This window comes from Ctenocephalides felis, unplaced genomic scaffold (genome assembly GCF_003426905.1).
Source record: "Ctenocephalides felis isolate EL2017-DRISC unplaced genomic scaffold, ASM342690v1 CF-g0.4_SCAFFOLD_03570, whole genome shotgun sequence".
Lineage (NCBI taxonomy): Eukaryota > Metazoa > Arthropoda > Insecta > Siphonaptera > Pulicidae > Ctenocephalides > Ctenocephalides felis.
In genome coordinates, this window is record NW_020539724.1 from 2,496,160 (window position 1) to 2,515,038 (window position 18,879).

At 28.3% G+C, this 18,879-nt stretch overlaps 1 protein-coding gene across 1 annotated transcript in view; it reads left to right on the top strand.

Moving 5' to 3' along the window:
- The first annotated feature begins 800 nt into the window (after positions 1–800).
- The window catches only part of LOC113382845 (RNA-binding protein Musashi homolog 2), a 69,631-nt gene continuing 51,552 nt past the window's right edge, over positions 801–18,879 (top strand). The window contains exon 1 of the mRNA XM_026621092.1: positions 801–1,012. The gene's annotated coding sequence lies outside the window, so the exon portion shown is untranslated. The remainder of the gene's footprint in view (positions 1,013–18,879) is intronic.

An 18,879-nucleotide genomic window follows, 5' to 3' on the forward strand; every position in this document is an offset into this window, starting at 1 on the left:
GGAGGCAGCGGTGGGGTAAATTTTTTACGCTTTATTTATTTATTGATTCATTTATTTTCTAGCCCTAGCTGCAGGAGGACTTAATTTTGATAATATATCATATAATAATACAATTATATCAATAACATAATTTTATAACAATACATAACGTAAAATAAAATACTATCTAATTATTAACGGCAAAACTGAGTTATATATGATGAAAATAACATATTCGCGAAGAAACATCAAGATTCTGCAGATGGTAGATAATTGTTTTGGTGATGTACCGTGAATATTGGTATCTTTATCAACTGACAATGAGTTAAAGTCGGTGGACATTAGCACTCTAGGTGATTTTAACAGATACAGAATGTACTTTAAAAAGCAATAGCCGTAACTTCCGAAACACTTTTCTGTTGAATATCTTTTATCTATCGCGAAATGAGAAGTAAAGTATGTAATCGCATTGCGCATATAATACAAAATACAGACTACAAAATACAAAATACAAAGAGACTTTGTATATTCACGGTTAGCATGCGCCGAGCCGACGGTAGCGCTCGCATAGGAAACAAACACACGCTCTGAACTACTTTCACGGAGCAAATCAGTAAGCGATTGTACGCCGCCGAGGTAGGACGTCCGAGATAATCTGTCACAGATTTTCACACACATGTGAAATGATTTTTCATCACTAGTGGTTTTTTTTTGACACCTAACGCTTTTCAACGAAGCTAATCGTTAATCAGAAGTGTCGTTGACAGATGTCAACATATATGTTTGATATTTATACTCTGAAAATAGTGCGTCATATGAATTTTTCTTCAAAGTGATGTTGTGAGGTTCATGAAATAGTTTTTTATGAACATAAGTGTATTGGGAAACGTTTCGTTTGTTTATTGCTAAAACAGTGTTCACAAAGCACGTTCTGTGATAACATAAGATCCAGTTCAAGATAAAGTGCTCTGGGATTGTTTGATCTGGGCTTCCATTGTTCAACTGACGACATGTGTTCCTACCTAATATATAGGTGAGTTTCCCATTTTCCATTTTCCATTAAGAACTCTTTTTTTCAAAAAGACAATTTGAAGCTGAATTCGCGAATCACTTTTCAGAGGGACAACTATTGATAAATTAAAATTTTGCACAATAATTCCATGTGTTTATAAGGGTGAGTGATTGAATTGAACCCTATAGCTTATAGGATAATGTTTCATAAGTTATAGTAATAGCAAAAAATCTAAAATGAAAACTTTTATATATATATTGGCGTTTTAAAACCTTTTGAATATTTTGAAAAACCTTGTAAAAAATTGATGTATGTGTCTTTGTGTATGTATGTATAAGCGTATACAATTATTTCTCAACGATTTTGAAAAACACGGAACAACAAATTTGAATGATTCAAAAACAATTGATTCCTATTGACATGGAGACGTGATTTCGAAGATACGGAGCAAAAAGTGCCAAAAATATTATTTCGATTTTTGCTAGAACAGAGCATCAGATTTGAATTATTTAAAAAACATTTTATTTGTATTAACGAAATGAATAACTGTTTAAATTTTTGGGAAGGCAGGATTAGCTGTTTTCGAGATCTAATGAAAGAAGTTGAAAAATTCAATTTGGCGGTCAAAAATGATGCACAACAAATTATCAGACGATTTTTGATCTAGATAAAAATTCATATATTACTTTACAGCTTTTCTTATTACTATTAATATATCAAATTTAAAATTTGTTATATTTTTCACTCTCCAGAATCATGTTTACTAGAGTACCTTATTCCTTCTATCCACATTTACCTGAATTTATAATTTATTATTATTTATTACTTTTACATAGGATATTGTATTCTTATTCCTGCCAAAAATAACAAAAATAAAAAAATAATTCTTTACCAATTTCCATTACCACACTTTTCCTCTGTTTTGTGTTTTTGATCAATGTTACAACGGGAACCGGCGTCGAAGTTTTAATTGTTTACTCGGTCAAAAGATAAACTCATTACCAGATTAGGCTTGATAAAGGACCATTTTCTCATTAATTTCATGTCTGCGGATATTACTTTGTGGTTCAAGGAAATAATTTATTATTGATTGAAAATAATTAGGACGGATTTTCCTTAGTATGCGGGAATACTATATTTAAAAGTCTTTAAATTTTTGCCCCCTGGTTATCACATTTTATCTCGCCTATAGGGTAAAAAGAACTAGATTACACATTTTGGAAAAACAGCAAGAAACATTTTACAATGATGAATTAGCAGAAAGTTTTACTAAACATAGTCAAATAGTTGTTTGTTTGATATGTGTTATTTTAACAATATAATTGTTCAAAGTCAAATTAGACCTGTGTCCTGTGTCTAATAACCTCAACTTTAATTTACAATAACAGTAATACTTTCAATATCCATTTACAGCTTAAATTTTGATTTGGATAAAAATATATCTACGTATTAAGTTCGTCATAAATGGATGCAATAATATTATTATACCATTTTCAAACGTTTTATAGGAAGGATGTCATACGATCGTACACGTGCATCTCATCTCATATATGAGAACATATAATTATTATAAATGCTCAGTAGTAATTCACAATATTATGCAATCGGTATAAACAGTTTATTGTTGGTAAATAATATGTATCATATTTCCGTTTGTACTTCATAGAGCACTATCATTTTTGGCCTTAAATCGTTAATTTACCATAGGGGGGTTAAAAACGGTTTCGATAGTCCGAAATAAATGAGAAATTTTAAATACTTGATTTGCATGAACTAATCCTATTATCAGTTTGAACCAGGTTTGCGTGATACACATTTAATACCTGAAATTTTGGTTAAAAAGCAAACCAGAATTATCAATTTATCTAAATAAATAATCAAACACAATAAATAAATAAAACTAAATAACTTTTAGAAATTAAATAAATCGAATAAAACGTATTTCAATTTATATCTAAGTATCTCAATATCATATATTTGATTTATCTATCTATCAGAATATTGATTTATATAAGCGTCTGAGAAATATCATCACAGGAAAGAATTTTATTATTAAAAGAGTATATATTACAACAAAGGTGTTCTAGAATGAACTAGCTGACTATACTAAATCTATTATTACACATAAAATTGAATTTCCTATACAATTTTCCATCGTTCTCAGCAACTTACAGCATCAATTGCTATATGAGTTATCGTCATCGAGCGTGTAATAATGACGAAATCACATTACAAACACATTTTAATAAAATACAATACATATTGTGTTATAAACGGAACTACGAATACTTGTGCAGTTGAGGCACATTGATATTAAGAATTTTTTGTGGTAATTACACCATGTTTTTTGACATTGGCCTTGCGCAGTGGAAACCTTTGTGTTCCAACGCTCTTGTGATTATATATTCGATTCGGTATAATAAAATAATTAATAAAATGTTGATTGGACAAAGAAAAAATATGTACTTTATTTATTTATTTTACTTAATAAAACATGAGGTAATATAGTTTAATATATCAATTAGACAACGATTTAAATATGTAATATAAAGCGGAACTCTGGAACTAAAGAAATCATACCTTCTATGTCCTTCCTAATAGTACTCTATTTAAAGGGAATAAATATGTAAGTAAAACCTAATTTTATATGTTCTTTGTCAATTATCCGAATAATTACTACAACTTAAGTAACCTAAATAGCACAAAGCAAAAATTCGTGATTACTTTTTGTGTAACTTTCTATTAATTTTGATACTTGGTGAGTTGTAAATTAATTTTTGTTCCTCTTTTTAATAACTCAACCACGATTTTTCTATATGCATGTTCAAAGACAGTACACAACTAATTATCAGTAATTCATGCCAAATGTCTTGTTTGAAAATTAAAATAATTAAATTTTTATTTAGCTCATGTTGTCACATGCGTTCACCAATTAAATTAAGTAAGAAAATTATAGAGCGTGAAATACACGTTAGAGAGAAATTGGAGAACAGAACTGCTAACGTGCAATTCTCCTGATGTTCGACAAACACATCAAAAGCTTGTTTTGCACTTACATTTGTAATTAATTATTTAGCAAATGATTAAAATAATTGTCAGGCTGATGTTTAATTCAAAACCTAGATTTGATATTGTGTTTATAGGAAATAACTACAACTCGTAGTTATGTAGGACTGAGGAGAAAAATGCAAAATCAAGTATATCAGTTTTCTACTTGTTGTTCAGTTGAATTTTCAAATGTGTTTATGGTTTATTTCTTAATCGTCTTATTCTTAATCGTAAATATGGGATCGTTCAAGTATTACGTAAGCAGATTTATTACAATTATTTACCCGCCCCCCCATCTCCCTTGTCAGCAAAAGTAAGCAAAGCTCTTACCCCCTACCCCGATGCTTTCGTGAACATTTTGCAATTAATGTAAAAAAATAAAAATACTACCTATGATCAAATCATCATCCAGACTCCCCTGCCCCCATGTCAACCCAAAATAAGCAAATCAACAAACCCCCCGCCCCCCCTATAGTGCCTACGTAATACTTGAACGGCCTTTATCTTTACATGTAGTTCTTAGTAAGTTTGGAACATAAAGAAAAGTAGTAAATTTGGAAACAATTTACATTTTAAGTTAAAAAAAAATTAGGCTACTTAAAATGTCAACATGGTCAGCATCCAGAAACGTATAAAATTTATTGATTACACTAATATTTCAAATTATTGAAGGGATATTATTCATCCAATACAGTTCAATCAAGTTTCAATAATTCATATTATATTCCCTTAACAATTCCATATTATTATATCTGATACATGAATAAATTTTGTATTGTCGAATACATATATTTCACTAGTCGCTATTTTAGGTTGACCTGTGTGCTTCTACTAAATTTAAATATGTATATTTTGAACTGATTTACACTTTAATTTTGTCTTTTGGTTATTGAACTTACAAAAGGAATTACCGAATAAAATTATTTCATTTGACGGTTTCGAAGTTTATTTTTTATATCCATTTTCATTTCATATTTGAATTCGGGTAAATTATATTCTCAATTGAAATTTCATTGAAAAGTTTATTCAGACTAAATTGCTCAGCCTAAAGGCAGATCCAAAATAAACTTCAATTTAATACAAAATTTTTGAGAGACATTTATTCATTATAGCTTATAACATGGCAAGTAGAATGGTGTAACCAAGTACATTCTAATCGTATTTTAAAATGGTAATATTATCTGAAATGAAATAATCATATCTTTGAAAAAAATTTTAGGTAATTTATAATATATATATATATATATATATATATCATGGTTTATATTAAAATATATATTATTTACATTATTTAATAATGTTAAAATCAGCTTTATGAATTGGTGGCATCGGGGTGATCCCACAACTGGTGAAAATCTGTTTCTGAATTAGAGTATTGAGTTCAATTTTGCCATTCAACAAATCATTTAAAAAATGCGATTACTGAACTTTCTTCAAATTAACTTCGTCCTTGAATATACTTTTTATAGGTCCCTTCACATTGCAAATGCTATTTTAAGCCTTGATAGCGCACCACCATTGAGCATTAATTATTTAGCAAGAGATGTCAAGGCTTGTGACGTTGAGATAACTTCTGACAATGAGAAATTTTAATCATTTCTTTATCCTCCCAACTCGTAAAAGTTGGACAACTCATTATTGTGTTATAACTTTTGGATGGAACAAACGAAACTCTTTTATTTTCGAGTTCAAATGTACTTATTTTGAATTTTAATAAAAGTTGTGATGCAGTTTCTACTGGCTTGCAACATGGTGTCAAACCCACACACATGGTAAAGTTTTGTATCGGTTTGGAATCGATTGTTTGAGGATAGTGGTTTTATCTGGGTAAAATGTTTTTTACATTATAAATTATCTCTAATGAAATATTAAATTCTGCTATAGTTATTTGCTTCGTTATTTGTTCCAAAATATAACACTTTAGGTACAAATACTCATTAGTTTAATTTTATACCATTATACATTTTCCAACTCATATTGTCCAAAGTCTAATTGTAGACTAACTGCTTGTTGAAAATGAGAAAAAGAGTTATTAAATACTCATATCTGTTGAATTAGATCAAATTAAATATTCACAAAGGTCTCCCAAAACGTGGAAGAAACGTTGAATATAAACTTTTGTTGAATAAAATTTTAATTCGGATTTGAAAATTTATTTTGTTCTTTTTTTAGAAAACTAGTCTGCACATTGATCCATTAAGACCATGGCTATATTATTAATCTAAATAATGCTAAACTGAAAAAAAAATAGTACTTCAACTTTTTTTGTTCTAAAGATAGCTGAAGTAACTGCATCTTCTATGCTATTTTCTCTATTCCAAATGTGTGATATCCTCTAAGACGCCAGCCAATTCAGAATTTCTAATCGATTCACATTAAAATAATCGCATTTAAACACATTATAAAATCGCATTTAAACGTCTCCAGAGGCATCTTGAGCATGTTCGCGAATACCACTAAGAACATAAACCGTAGTTCCGAAGTTGATGGAGCTAATAAAATAATCCTAATAATAAAAGAAATTCTACAAATTTTTAAACATCTATTAAGATTTTTATGTTTCGATACCTAGTGATCCATTAAATTAAAATCGATAGTGCTGATTTGAAAGTTGTGTTACAGATTTTTCTTGCGATCTTGTGCAATTCTGCGTTAATAATATTCCATGCGCCAGCCAATGTCCAATTTATAACCGAATCACATTAAAATGATATAAATCGCTCTTAAACGGCTCAAGCAACAACTTAATCATGTTCACAAATGCCATTGGGAACATAAAAAGCAGTTCAGAAGCCGATGAACGCAATAAAAAAAATCTCATTTTATAAATATAGCAATTTCGAACTAGAACTATTTTCAAATGGCGTCCCAGTTCAAGCATCTGCCGCAGATCTGTCATAGAAGGAACATTGATTGATATTGGAAATCGTTCAAAATTAAAGCGTTTGTGCTTTAGATATTAAAAATGTCGTAAATTTTTGTCATAGTATACGAATTTCTCAACTTGTGCATCCGTTGAAATTTTCCACGCAACAGGGAAAAAATGTGATTCATTGTCAACGGTTTGATGTGGTTGGAAAACCAATATTATGTAGGAGATGATACTTGTTTTGAAGTATTTTTAATGTGAAAATTTATTTATTATAAATAAACTTGATATCTAATTATTTATAAACATTCCATATCGTGGCAATATTTACATTATTCGTTTCTCCAAATCCATCTCGAAATTCATGTACAATTGTGTTGCCACATCACTCCCCAATTTAAAAATATGTTAATTAGAAATGAACTCGTTTTAATTATATATGAAAAAATATTAAAAATATATTATTTACGAAAGTCAACAAGCACAAAAACAAAACAAAAATCTTCTTACTTTTTAGAGCTTTAGCAAATTGTCTAACATTTTTAAGTTCTGACAAGAAGACCTTTGTAAAATAGTTTTAAATTATAGGCAAAGATAGTGATGGTTCTATTTTTGTTAATAATTTAATAAATTTCATATAGAAGCATTAATCAAAGTTATTTCCTACTATTTGTAAAAGCAATAAAAAGTGAAAAGTCGATGTGATTCATACGTCTATTAAAGTCATTCTATTTATTTCGTAAAACAAATACTTGATTTATTTATGAGCTCATTCATTATTTTAGGAACAGTTTAAAAATATCACTATAAATCTGCGTGAGACATGACTAAACGATTGTACCATTCTTTTAGTTGATTGATAATGTGACAAAGACTTTGAAATCTTAGAAAAAAATAAAATAAAAAGAAATCTTTTGTAAGAATAAAACAAATATCGTTGTTTGATGTGAAATAAATTAAATGATTCATATTGATAAGATATGAATGATGCCTTTGGACATATTGACTTGTAACACAATGATAAAATGGAAAAAAAGAAATAATGCCTTTAAGACATTCTTTATCTTCATTGCACATATTTATTCTAGTAATTAATTTATATTCTAGTATTTTTACATAAAATTATGTAAACAAAATTACCAAAAAGTTATGATTCCAATTATATGAATTAATTAATTTTATATACTTTCAATTATCCTATTAATCAGTAGATATATATATATATATATATATATATATATATATATATATATATAAATAATATATAAATTATATATTAATTAAATCTTAATTTGAATTTATGAAATAATGATTTATCTTTACTTCTTATTACAAAGAGAAGTGTCCAATAAAATATATATATATACATACACGTTAATAAGAATTTTAGAAAGTAAGCAAGTACTTACTCATTATCTATTAAATAATATGTTTTGAAAGTATAAACGCCTGCATTGTTATAACATATTGTGTCATAGTGTGCAATTTTTAACATTAATGTTTTTTGTATTTGAAATATTTTTTTTTGTCTGAAGAACCCATAAATTTTACCGATTTATTACAAAAAATGGATTGGATATATAATGGCCAATATGTCATTTTTACTGCAAAAATTCAGATAATTTTTTAAGTGCCTACGTTTAAAACGAATATTAAAAGTAATTGATATATGTAATACTACTAGATTTTTGAAAGCATTTAGAAAAAGAGAATATATAATTAATTTTACAATAATCTGATTCAAGAATTTCATACTTAAATATTTGCTTCATAATATGAAGATCTTTTATTAAATTTTTCCACTTAAATAATTTCATAGAAAAAAACTATATTTGTTGCAGTTCGCACATATAAGTTTTGGTTATTTAAATATTTTTATATCTATTAAAAATACCATAAAATATAGTATAAATTATAACAAAATTTCTCATATAATTTAAAATTTTAATAATTATTTTTGTTAAATTTGGCTGTATTTTATACTCGCATATATATGATATTATAATTTAAATTTTAATATCTTTAATGCACTCTTTAATTAAAAGTTAGCGCAAATATTAAATTAAAATAATGGATTAAATGCGAGTATTATGATAAAAACCAGATGTGTGTGCTCATTATCTAATTGAATTATTTATAAATTTTTACTGAAGTTTCAGTGAGCAAAATTTAATTTGAATATTATTATACCACATTTTGTATCATCATCACATTTTTGTGATGAACTTTATGTTAGTTTTGAAACAATTTTACATAATTCATATTTTATTAACTAGATTTACCATTTTGTTGGGGAATATAAACTAGTTTCATAATCATGTAAATGTATAATATGATATCTGATGCTAGTAGGTGAATTCAGGATATATTGCGGTAAAATGTGAAGAGGCAATTACTTCTACTCATTACGGTTTAAGAAGCATTTAGCTCTTTGAAATTTAATCTTGAAGTAATTTAATATTCATAATATGCTTTTTAAGAAGTCAACCTTAATATTCATAATTTTGTCTATATAAGGCAGCACAATTATTATTCTCTTCAGAAATATTTTAATATCAAAATTTCATAATATTTATGTAATATGTTATTAATATAGATCCTAATTGTCATGAATAACGTTATAAGTGATTCATATTTAATCAATAAATAAAATATTAATTGCTATTGGAAAGAAAAAAATGTATAATTTAAATTTCTAAATCAATATTAAAAGCCAAAAGAATTAGCTATTATTTCATTTACTACATTGCATTAAATATTGAATATTACTATTTTGCATTGAAACAAAGCTTTTGGAGTATTTTAATAAAATGATTTAGCAAAATGCATTAGAAATAAGAAGCGGAGTACTTTTGTCACAAAATTTTAAATCATTTTTTCTGAAATAGAACACTCTTTCAAAGCTAATTATATGATTAATCTATAATGCTTTATAAAAAAAAGTTTGCAGAATATTGTATATTTATTTAAATTGTTTTAATGTTAATGACCTTACATCTACTTCTTTACTCTTTGACTCTTTTGCTATTATCTAAACATCTAGATCTTATATACATCCCAATATACTATCATTCATACCAACATTCATACTAGCACCTTCTATTCAGATCTAACACCTGTAAATCTGATTTATTTGTAATATATAATCTTCTTTTTAATGCTTTTTATTTATTTTTATTTTCTTAACGCTTTAAGCTATCAATTTAATTCTTTTATGAGTTACTTGATTCACCTTGATTAAAGTATGTCCTATCATCTTAATAGCACCCTCTCCAAAGAGATACCCCAAGTTTCTAATCACGTTAATGTGAACCGGAATAATATTTAACATGTAGGTGGATAACATATACGACGAATAAATGTTTCACATTAAATCAAATTTTGATATCCGAGTTAATCCCATCATTCTAATTAATTCCCAAAAGCAAGAGACTAAAACTCGAACTCGGGCAAAGTCTAGACTCCTCCTCGTACTCGTACTCGTACTCATTGCCGAGCCCATTAGTGTAATGTCATAACTTTACGACACATTAACGGTGGTTGATAAGATCAATTTTAGCGACGGCATTTTACGGTTATAACCGTTGCACTAGTTATTTTACTCAGGTTAATAGTTTCGAGTTTATTTTTAGAATTTTGCATTCGAATGGATTTAATGCAATACGAAACTTATACTGAGATTGATATCTGAAAAAAAACGATAGTCGAGAACATATAATACGTTCATTATTGACTTCTGGGAAGTAATCGCAAAAAATAGAAAATGATAATGGTTTCACGTTTTAAGACCTGCTGAACCTTTTGGCATAGCAGTTTTTAAATTTCGGAGCATCTGATTCTAAAGACTCAAATAACATTTTATTTGTATTGACAAAGTGCAAAACTGACTATATTTTCGCAAAGGTAGGTCCTGAAATTTGGGAGTTGCAGGGAAAAAACTACACAAATAACACTTGGTCTAAAACGATTTTAGTACATTCTTCATCCATAAAATCAATTTTGTGTGGAAAATATAATTTCAAGTAAATTTCCATAAATTTCTTTGTTCAAGTGATTCTAAATTTCAAAGCTAGGACCTATTATATCTTGCCCAAGAGAATATTTTCTTTTTTAGAATGCCAAACTGGAAACTGTTTAAATAATAAAGTAATAAAAATTAAACGAGTGCCTATGAATACTTATTTTCATAAAATTTCAAAGTTGAACTCATTTAAATTCCCTTTCATCGAGACGTTGATTTTGGGTTTTCTGTCGGAGGTAAGGCAAGATAGAAAAGTTTTAACGTTCAGAAGGGTTGCTCAAGGACATGTCTAGAACTTTTGTAAACCGCCCTTTTTCCATAATTTTCTTTTTTCTTTTTCTTTGACTACAACATTTAAGTACTATTTCGAAGTTTTTGAAACCAGGAATTAATAGAATATGATTAGAGACTCGATTTTACATGTTTTTTACAAAAATTTTAATTTTTTTATTACTCATATTTTTAATTTAATGTTTATTTCTTTAATTTTTATTGATATAATATTGGCTAATTGTAATAGGTCTAGATGTAGGTTAAGGTTACATTTTAATTACATGTTGTCTGGAATCCATCAACGCTTTTGTGATTTTAATAGAGAAAGTTGGTACCGAGTACTTTCTGTATATAAAAGCTTTCTAACACTAATAAAACACCATGCATAATCGAGTAAATTGTGTAAAATGTTTTATTGCCACTTTTTTTTATTATATTTTTATTTTTATAATTGAACTAACTATATAATAAACCAAATTTTATTGATTTTCTGAGGTATTTGTTTACAAGACATAATATATTGCAACGATCTGAGAAATTCTACGACGGCGCCAATCACGCGAAAGACTGCTGCTCAAGAAATTGATGCTAGATTTTTCGAATTTTTGCTTGAATTTTGTTAGAATGGAACTATTTCATAATAGTATAAAATCTCAAGGATAAACATCTGAAATTTTGTGATATTGTTTATTCCAACAATTTAAGGCTAACTTTGTCTGAAGTTTTGAAAGATGTCCAAACCCGACCTACGTTACCAATCAAATTGACGCCAAATAGATGACATTAATATTCAGCATATGGGATGCCTACTTCTTGAATTACTAGCAACGTTTTTGTAATTAATCATAATTAAAGTCGGTCAAAATATGACATTAAATAGAAATGGAACTAGTTTACTTATATTTAGTTTTTGTGCGAATACAAATTTGAATAATAATATAATCTTATCAATAATAATCGAATAATCAAATTCGATTTCCATTGATAAGCAGACGTGCTGATTAATTTTTGGCAAAAGCAGGGTTAGCCGTTTTAAAGATACGGGTCATAAGTACCAAAACTGGTAATTGATTTTTTTTGAGAGAATCGAGTGTATGATTTTAATAAATCAAAAAACGTTTTTTTAATGATTATTTGAACAGCACTGATAACTTAGGAGTCCTATAAACTACTGATGTGGTAATTCAACTTGATACTAGTCGGTACTTCAGATGGCAACCCAAACAGTTACATCTCTGCATGATGGATTATTATTACAATTTCTGTAACAAAGCGCATATTTATTCATAAAGCAATGCCAGACGAAGGATATTCACTTTTGAAGTAAAAACTTTTGTCCTCACTGCTTGACAACAGGATCGATTTCAGGACCTCTGGTTCTGGTTCATTCGATCTGAACCAGAGTCAGCCTTTATTACTTTATAAGACGTGAGTTACTACATATTAATTAGATAATCGTTAGTAGATATCTTGTATCAATATAAATCAAATTGAATGTTTAAATAGCATTATTGCCAAGGCAGTTGCCTCGAATTGCATAACGCCAAATTCCCGAGGCGAACAGATGTTCAGTAGCTCATATGTCTCGGGCAAGTTTAAATTAAGCCTATCGATAATGCATATCATCCGGCTTTGCAACTGTCATTTTATTGAACAACATCCATTAATACTTCGAACGATCAATATATGGCAAAAGTATATACTGAATCTCATATACTAAAGATCTATTATTAATTTCGTTTGAACAGTTTTTGACAGCGGGGCATTTTAATGAGTTCGGCTTCTATTTTCGATGGGCAGTCGTGTTGACTTTGCTAATTATGGAAGGACCGTAGGCGTCGATTTCTCGGTAGTTCATGAATATATTACGCTTGTGTACACATTATTTAATAACGTTATAGAGAATAGACAAACAACGAAAAAATTAATCCAGTTACTGGACAGATTTGGTTTACTTACCATTATGGATATTTATAGATTGGCCTACACAATGAATATGATGATGAATATAAGTTGTTGTGATTTTGTAGGCAATAATAAAACAATAAAGGATATCTTGGGACTTACCTGCCTTAATATAGGAAAATACTTACTATCACTTTTTTACTCAATTTTTAACAGAAATTAGAACCTTGCGTTCTATGAGCTTTTAGACTTGAACTTCCATTTATGTCGTATATTTGGATGAAAGCCCAACAGTAGATCCAATCATATTTTATGATTTTATTATTAGAAAATAATCTAATCTAATTTGACATCATTTTTTACCAGTAATCAGAATCTTGCGTCCTATGAGCTTTTGGGCTGCAACTTCTTTTTATATCGTATTTTTGATGGAAACCCAACGGTTGATCCAATCTTAATTTATTATTTCATCATTAGAATTTATCTAATAAGGATGACATCATATTTTTAACAGTAATCAGAACCTTGCATCCTATGAGCTTTTGGCTAAAGCTTTTTTTTTATTAGATATAGACCTACAATTATTATTTAATTCTGAAGGTAAAATAATTTAGGTATGTTTCATATGCATTTTTAATTTTGATGATATGCTTTTTTACATACGTAAGTTAATATACAAATATGTATTTTCCAGCATATTTTCAGAATTCGTGAGAAAATTATAAATATTTCCTTATCTGAATCAACGAACTTTATTCATGATATAAGCCAATTTCCAGTGGTAAACATATATGTACTAAATTAACCAGAAATATAGGAAAATCGTTAAAATAGTTTGCTCATATATATAAAACAATTTTACTATTAATTCAAAAAAAAACTCATTCTCGTTACTAATGTTGCTTCAAAAATATTGTAGCTAGTAAATGTGAAACCTTAGGCAACTTGAAATATGTGTTCAAGATAGTAATTATTATACATATTTAAATGAATTTTGATTGGTATATAATTTTGACTCATTTTTTCTATCATAGGTTTAGTACCTTCTATAGAGAGTAGATGCAAAAGCCAATCATGAACGAGTCCTGAAGATATATTTACAAGGACTATTTCCACTATTTTTCTATAATTATTTCGTTTAATTTTATACTTGCATCTTATTAGTATTTTTATGAATATGTATTCAGAGAATCTTTATCTGAGTCTTTCAGGAGCACTGATAATTTTTTATCACCAGAAACCACATTATTCAAATATTTGTACAATGTTTTCAATGTTTGATTAAGCGATTTATATTTTCAACATTGTTTATATATTTAACTGTACAATAAGTTATTTAACTGAATTAATGAAATAATGAGCTATATTAAAAATAAGTTAATTATCGGTATATATGCTCTCATCTAGATCTATTTTAGTTTAGATTAGTATATTACTCTCTATCATTTATAATTCATTCAAACAAGTTACTTTCATACAACATACTAACAAAATGACTTTTATAAAAACAAAACGTAATATAAATATGATAATTTTATTTATTCGATAGTTGACTATAATGAAATTTGATAGTGAAAAGTAAATATTTAACTTCAACGAAAAGATAAATAAACTCTTCGTGGACAATTCTCGATAATAACTAAACATTATAATATGATATTTGAACTTGCAAATAAAATTTTACTAGTTCTAACTTTAGTTCTAGTTTATCATCAGAACTTATTATCAAATATTACATTAATTATTGTGATGGAAATGAAAAATTTTTAAGTGTAAATTTCTATTGTAAAAATTTGATATCTGAAAATGTAAAATGTTAGATATCTCGGAGTTAGAGCATGCATATATTATATTTGACGACCGAATGTGCTAATTGGCATTTAATTTAATTGCTGAAAATTGATTAGTAATAATTCTAATCATCTGATTGTCAGATCGTCCAAGATATCATGTCGCCTTTCTCAGAACAAGTAACGACACTTCAGGAATTCTACCATTCCGATGAGAGATTCTTCACATTAGACATCTGGAGTAAAATGTTTTTTAACCCTGATCTAGAGCATAAATTTGGTACCACATTCAAAAGTAGTACATCAGTTACCAAATATCCTAATTGGCGTTTACTTTAATTCTTCAACAAGGACTAGTATTAATTCCTCTAGTAGCTTTTCTCAGAACAAGGAACAACACTTTGTAAATTCTAACATTCCGATGAGAGATTCTCCTCGTCAGCTAACTGGAGCAAAATGTTTTATATACTGCCAGCGTATGCAAACAGCGAGATAAATCACTCCAATGAGTTGAAGTTATGATGATACGACATGCGCGTCACGGATTAAACTTGAGTAAATAAACTTGGAGGCAGTGAAAAGTTGCTTGATTCACGTACGAGGCATCAAATCGAGGCAGGGGTTGAAAACATTTATTGACATATGAAAAAAACGGTTCCTATAAACACAAGACGTGGTTGGGAATTTGTGAAAGCTGTTCCAGGAAGTGAACAAGCGTTTGCGATTTTGTCGAATTTGAAGTAGATGATGAGCAGAACTCTAATACTAGTTATCTAAAGCTGATGAGTTGATGTAGGACACCATACAATTTGATCATTATTTCTATAATCTTTTCGCCTGGATGTGATTCACAATTTTTTGCTGGTTAGGATTTAGGGTGATGATACTCCCCAATGACTCACCTATTGCGAAGGCATCCCAATGATATGTATTTGATATATCTTCATCACTAGCAATTTTTCTAACATTGATGATTCTTAATTTGAGGCGTCAATACCAACAATGATCTATTTGTACATGGAACCATATTTTCTATAGACTATATTTTCAAGTAAGATCCAATTCTCAGGATGTCTGTTATCAAGCTGTAGTGATCCTTGACATCTGGCAGTCTGAGGAGGATATCCAACTTGGAACCTTGGAATGCAGAGCCAAAGTTCTAACCATAAGACCATGAAGAAACCATAACCTAATTATAAAAAACACACTTGGAAAATCAAAAATGTACTTCCAATAAAACTTTCAAAAATGAAGTGCTGTTTGATGTTACTGTTGTAACTATTTTTTCTTGGTTTTGCAAAAACATTATTCAATATTTTGCTTAATAAATTTTGTTATTATATTCTAATAACAAATAAAAGGTTGGTTATCATCAAAGTCACAACGTGTGAGTTCATATTCTCTTTTCAGTATGCAGATGCTGTTAGTCATTAGTTCTATAAACAGTTATAAATACTAGCGATAAAACAAAGTTGTGCCTGGAATTGATTGATGCAATAAAACATTACTGAATCGTCCAGTCATGAATTTAAAGACATTTTGCAAAACTAGAGTAAAATTTGTGAAGAAAAGTATAGGTACTCATTTTCACGGACTGGAAAATTTATTTTACTTACTTCAGTTTTAATCTAATAGTGATTCATTTGGTTTTAATGAGCATTCTGTTAATGCATGTAAATTTCTTATATATCTTGTATTCAGATATAAAAAAACAATCTTCCGGTAATTTACATATGAATTTTTGGAGGAATCTAAAAGTGTTTGGGCAAGCCATGTGCTTTACTTATTTAGAGAAAGCAAACTGAAACTTTTTTCCATCAATCCTTGCAGACTTCATTTGTAATGTAAATCATTAGTCATTTCTTATTTAATTTTTTCTCACAATAATTTATCCTGTGTCAATTATTACTTGGGAGCTAAAATAGAAGTTAAGCAGATGAATAGTTGGTTACCTTAAAACTTGCTCAAAGCCTATTACGTAACTTGCACATCATAAACTGTTATATGCTTCTACAAATGTATGATTAAACAATAGTTTAATGATCTGACACACTCAACGAGCTCAATAAATGTGCTTTTGATATAAACTTAGACGAGTTTATGCAATTAACGAGTCTTCTGAGAAACTCGTTGTTTGTTTTAAGTTCTATAGTACAATTTTAACAGTATATAGTGTTTAATGTACTCCGATGTATGGCTTATGGCATAGTTAAAATGGTCTTATGTTATTTAACTCTTATTATTTTATTACTCGTGAAAACTTCAATTCCGTGTCCAGATCAAAATATTTTTTATCGGGTTTCGAAATACATTCATAAAATTTATGTTTAGAGATGTGATGGAAATATGATAAAAATTATTTATGATTGAAGTTTAAAAGTAAATTGAGCAGAATAAAAATAAATTTTATGGATGAAAAATCTACTAAATATTTACGACCGCACACTTAATTATATTACCGGAAAAGTTATATAAACATAAAGATATCTGTAGGTTCAGGAAATATCTAATTTTATCAACATGTGTGAAATAAAATCATATATACTAACAAGATGTAAATTTTATATTTGGTAATTAATAAATTAGTTTTATACCTAAAATCTACAACTTATAAAAGGACCAGACTTTATATTCTATTTTTAACAACAGTAAATATAAAAGTATCTACAAATTATTTATATAATACAATACAATTATACAATTACAGATATTATAGGTGCACAACTTAACTTATAACTTATATCAATAACTTGTAACTTATATACATAATAGTACATAATTATATATTAAATGACATATAATTTGGAAAACAAATGTTTACTAATAATATTTTGATGTACTTTATTTGGCTTAGACAGAATAATTACTTAAAGGCAAATTGATCCTTTGTGCCCCGGCCTATCCTACGTAATTTTTCTAATAAAATATTATTTAAATGATAGACTTTAAGACGACTTCATGTACTCTTTAGAATTCTTCTTCAAATATAACCACTAAGTAGTCAGCTTCAGTTCAAAATTTCCAGCGTTCAAATTTTTATTTTATTTTTTACGAGGTGCTGTGAATATATTTTCGCCCGCAAAAAGATTGTTTTATATAAAAACACAGCTTTTTTCGCTGGACTTTATCTCTTTTTACATAAATCGATTTTCGAGCGCGTCGAATCGTTTTCGGAATGACCATTTCACGGTACTCGACCGTTGTATTTTATATCCATTTCATAACCGATCTCATCATTATTTTCACCTTTACATTTGTGCTCGAAAACAATGACATTAACGGACATATCTCTGTTTTAATAAAGGCGACACTTTCGAAATACAAACAGTAGAAAACAATCGACTCTTCATTGACAGCTCAATGGGTTCGCCAAATGCCGATAAAACAGTCATTTTCAGTGTTACACAATAATAGAGTTATGGCTGATGGGGATAAAATACATTGCAACTTTAGCAGGAATTTTAGATGGAAAATTCATTTAATACAACCGCATTTAAACGAGATTTGACGCTTGATAAATGAACATTTCAACTAATAGTCATCACAAATTTTGGGCATTTTCTGTAGGGAAGAGCAGGATTTTAACGTGATGTTATTTTCAAATTGAGTAAAGTGTTATTAAAAATATGTGAGTTTTAACGATTTTGACTTGATAACGTGATTAAGAAAACGTTATTGGTAGTCCAAGGCTTTAACTTGATGTCATTTCCAAATTAACCAAATCTTTTTTTTAAAACATAGCCTACCAGAGCGTTGCCTATTTTTCCACACCCATTTCCGCAAATGTCACAATGAATGATATCGACATCGAGATTTATTTGGGATAGGTACCATTGTTTTTTATGAATAGGTATGAACAAATAGTGCATTTTAAATATTAATTTTGGCTTTAGGCTTTAAATTCTGCGATTGACTCTGCTGACAGATTTAGTACCAGTAATGGTACTTTGTTCTCTATACTAGAAATAGTATCACATATAAA